The sequence below is a fragment of the Elephantulus edwardii genome, unplaced genomic scaffold (genome assembly GCF_000299155.1).
Source record: "Elephantulus edwardii isolate Elephantulus edwardi_28Jun2011 unplaced genomic scaffold, EleEdw1.0 scaffold00280, whole genome shotgun sequence".
NCBI classification, from domain to species: Eukaryota; Metazoa; Chordata; class Mammalia; order Macroscelidea; family Macroscelididae; genus Elephantulus; species Elephantulus edwardii.
In genome coordinates, this window is record NW_006400030.1 from 1,564,991 (window position 1) to 1,569,884 (window position 4,894).

Here is a 4,894-nt window from a genome sequence, read left to right on the forward strand (position 1 = left end):
AGAAAGAGCTGATCATCAGAGGGCCCAAAGAAGGAAGTCAAACACAGAGTGCAATGTTACCTTCCATGGGCCCCAGCATCCTCTATGTCCTCATTCCTCCAGCCCCTCATCTTCTTCAAATGCATGCTGCCCTTCTCACTCTTCACTGGCTTTCACATTTTATTTTCTCCTCTCAGAAAATAATAGAGTTGAGATCACAAGCTTTTAAGGCATCTAGAATTTGACAATCGAAACTGCCACTGACCTTGTCCTTAAAAAGGAGGAATTATACACCATAGTTTGTTAGGGTGAGGAGAGATTGATACAATGTATGCAAACTACAAAACACAATCATGCCTTTCTAGTAGAAGCTCTCTGGTGGTGTTGCCTAGGGGGGTGGGGGAGGCGGGGGAGATGTACTGCTAAACCAAAAGGGAAAATACACAATCTCATGTACAGTTTGCAGTCTCTGAAACCCGATGGAGGTCAGTGAGGGAGTTAGTTATTGAGTGAGAAGGAGCTCAAGAAATGGCTGTTATTATGATTGTTTGACTAATTTCTATTTTCACAAAACCACCCCTGGTTACTTGCTTTGTGCTTCCTATTGCCCTTTGCACATTCTTCTTCTATTATAACCTCTATTATAATGTGCTGTATTTACTTATTTACATGAGTCTCTGCACAATCAACAGGTTAAGGAAAAAAGATTAAATGCTTAGCACTGGGCTTGACATATAGTGGCATCTAATAGTATCTCAGTGGACTTTGTGGGGATGGATAGATGAATGAATAAGTGAATGGATAGAGACATGAATAAATGGATCAAAAGATAAGTGAGAAAATGCATAAATCCTTTGTCAGAGAAATAATCCCTAGAACAATAGTCAGCTAGCATAGATTTGGAGGGCAGGGTAACCAGTTAAGTAAAAAAACAGACATTTGAGAACAGTAAGAAAGTCAAGTTGGTACTAGTCAAACTGTGGAAACAGTTGAAATATCTAGCAACAGATGAATGGATAAACAAAATGAGATGTCTACACAAAGTGGAATACTTATCCACAAAAAGAAATGAAGTTCTGAAGTATATTCCTAGGAGACTGAATCTTGAAAACATGCCATGTTAAATAGGTCAATAGCAGGACAAATTTTATATAATTGCACATATGTGAAGTAAACTATATTTTAAAACTGATTGTCTTTCTGTGAATTCCAACCTATAACAATCCAGCAGGACAAAGTAGAATTGCCCATAGTGTTTCCAAGGCTGCCATCTGTCCAGAGGCTGACTGCCACACCGTTCTCCTGGGGAGCGGCTGGTGGGTTCAAACCATTAATGTTTCGTTAGCGGCTGTGAAAGACTGCTCAACCACTCTGCCACTAGGGTAGGAAAAAGAAAGAATTATTAGTGGTTTTCAGGGGTGACAAAAGAGGAAAAGAATACATTTTTACTTAGTGGCCACTGAATTTATGTTAATAACGGTAAAGTAAATTGAAGAGTGTAATGAATTTCACTTAATTGTACCTGTAGAAACTGTTGGGGAAAATGTAAAGGATAAAAAAGCAATGACATAAATAAATAGCCTCGGGAATTATTTCCCTGGGCTCGCGCTTGCCTCTTACTACACGTATTCTTCACACAACAGACAGATCTTTGTAAGGGAAAATCAGTTCTCGTATCATGCCTCTTGAAGATTTCCTATGATTCCGCAATGTGTTTAATATAAACTCTGAACAGATCACCAGCTGCCTGATCTTATTCTTAATACTTAAAATCCATCACTGTTGCATTTGGGACAACAAAAGCAGGCAAAGAAGTATGATTGGGATATCAATCAGATTTTAAAAGCTTACAGGATTGGTTCTATAACTTCACTCACCAGATACTATAGTGGTTCAACCATGACTCATGGCCATGTGGTTATTTTCAGCAAATCATGAAGGACTGGTTCTCTGTGCAAGCCCCAGGAGTGAATACTGCCCCTGCCAGGCTCTCCTGGCAGTTGTAATCTACTTTCAACAGCACTCTTTCTGGGGGCAAAGCTGCATGACTGATTTACCAGTCAGAAAGAAAGAACTAACATGTGAATTTATGTCAAGAATCAAAATGGACTTATGTTTCTGCTACAGACTTCAGCCTTAAGTGCTTCCCAGTTCAAGTTCATATGCTATAATACTAATCTCTCTAACTAAAATACTAATTTCTGTCCTCTTCCCATATTTGACCTTTGGATTAGATCCTAAATCACAGGGTATGTAGAGAAGTGTGGATATTAATTAGGAGTTACGTGGGTAGTGCAATAAGTTAATCACTTTATTACTGAGCAAAAGATTGGTTGTTCAAATGCACTCAGGAACACCTCGGGGTGGGAGTGGAGGGAGCCTGTGATCGTCCAGAAGATCATGACCCTGAAAACTGAAATAGAATACAGTTCTACTCTGACACTCGTGATATGATCATGCATCAGAACTAAGTCAAGGATAACTGATTTTGTTTAATTTTTACAGAAAGGACAATTAATGAACACAGTAGAGATTAGATAAAAAAATGCAATGTAATTGTTAAAATTTCCTCATTTCATTTATTGCATCAAAAATACATAATAAATGATTGTTAGGAAATAGACCATGCAGTGTTTTGAATAAAGAAACAGGATACTGTCACTGAACATGCTGTAAATCATAGATCTAAATGTCAGTTTATAAATATAAAACCTAAGAGAAGACAAAGAGAATTCATGGCCTACTGTTAGGTAAAGAGTTCTTGGACATAACACCAATGATATAACCCATAAATATACAAACAGGAAACTGACCTTGTTGTTGTTAGGTGCCATTGAGTGGTGTATAACTCATAGATACCCTGTGAACAAAAGGTCTGAACCCTGTTCTATCCTGCGCTATCTTCATACTTCCTGACACTCAAGAGCCCATTGCAGCAGTCACTATGTCAAGTCACCAGGTTGAAGGTTTTCCTCTCCTTTGCCAACCCTCCACTTTTCCTAGCATCATGTCCTTCTCCAAGGAATACCACCTCCTAGCAGCATGCCCAAAATACATGAGGATCCAGTTTGGAGGTAGGTTGTTTTGATTTAATTAAAAGCTGGGAATAAACTGGTCATTTTATCAATTCAGCGCTAATTGTATTTGGGAAGAATATTGATCTAAGTGATACAACATTTGTCTAACAGTTTGCAGTACTGAGATAACTTGGCTTGCTGTGATACTGAAATCTGTGCAAATGGTGTGTCAAATGCCATAAGGGTTTCCCAAGGTGTACAAGGTTTATGGTAGAGCACCCAGATTAAGACTGACTGGGAAGCAGAATTGGCATCCACTTCTTAAATAGCAAGCCTTTGAAAACCCTATAAACACTAGAGGAATAAAGATAGCTGTAGAGCGTAGTAGTAGAGCTCAGATTAGAAGTCATTTGAAACAAGGAAAAAGAATAACAAATATGCTTTAATAACTGGAACAAGGAAAGTACTTAGTTTGAATGTTGGAAAACTGTAAACTGTTAAAAATGAAATGGAACACATGAACATCAACTTATTAAGCATTAGTGAGATGAAATTGACCAGTTTTGGCCACTTTGAATCAGATAATCATATATGGTATACTATGTTGTTGTTGTAGATTGCCTTCAAGTAGAGCATGACTCATAGCACCTTATGAACAAAAGGCCTGAAGCCCCTCTACAACTATCAACATTTATTAAAGTTCATAGAATTTCCAGAGGCATGTTATTTAAGAAGTGGATGCCACTACTGCTTCCAAATGGTATAGTAAAAAAGTCAATTTCAAGGTCTATCCTGGAATACAATGTTTTGAGTGATGGGATAATAATATTCAAATGCATATGAGGAAGACCCAGTAACATGATTATTATTCAAATATATGCTGCTATATCAGGACCCAAAGAGGAAACTGATTTACACAGCCCCAAAATGTATTGGCTTCCTCAAAATAAAAATCTTCTGTGCTAAACTGCTGAGAGAAAATATTCACAAAGCATATTTTGAACAAAAATTCACATCCAGAATATATAAAAGACTCTCTAAATACAATAGTTAGAAATAAAAGAAATCTAATTTTTAAAAAAGGTAGAAGACTTGAATAGACACCTTATCAAGGAAAATGCATGATGGAATGAACACCACCTCTGTGATCATGGTATTGGAAGCAGGAGTGGCATCCACTTCCTAAACAGCATGCCTCTGGAAATTCTATGAACTTTAGAAAGGCTTTGGGCCTTTTATTATTAGTGTGGCTCTGATTCGCACTCTCGCTCTCCACTCAGTGGCAATCAACAACAACAAACACCTAAAAAGATGCTTAAAACTGCTAATCTAGGTCTTCCTCCTTCTCTTGCCCTCAGTTTAGAGGCCTTGACCTTTGGAGCTCTGTGTAAGTCTGGTTAGCATCACCTGTCTCCACATCACTCCCCTAGAAACAGACTCGGGTGAAAGAGAGTAAAATGTAAAGCAGGGAAAATAGAAAATCACCAAAAACAGAACTTTTGGTCTAAAAGAATAGGAAAGGACAAAGCAGTAGAAATGTATCAAGACTATCACTCATCAAGTAAAGTTTAGTCAACATCATGGAGCACAAAGAGAGGGTAGAAAGCAGCTGCAGAAAGATGGCAAGGAGAAGGAAGTGCCCAGCTAAAGGAATCGATCCCATTTGTGGCTTCTGCTCAAAACAATAAGTAAAGGTTCAGATCCAAAATCTGTGTGTACTGAAAGAGATAATTGTACATTTTATCTTGACTTCACTGTGGAGGGAAAACACAGAAAATGAAGTGTTTACATTGATGCAAGAGGTGAAGAACTCAATACCATAGATAACTGGAATGAGAAAAAACTGTAAGTAGTGAACAAAAATCATGGTGAGGTATAAAAGAAAAAAACCCAGAAGC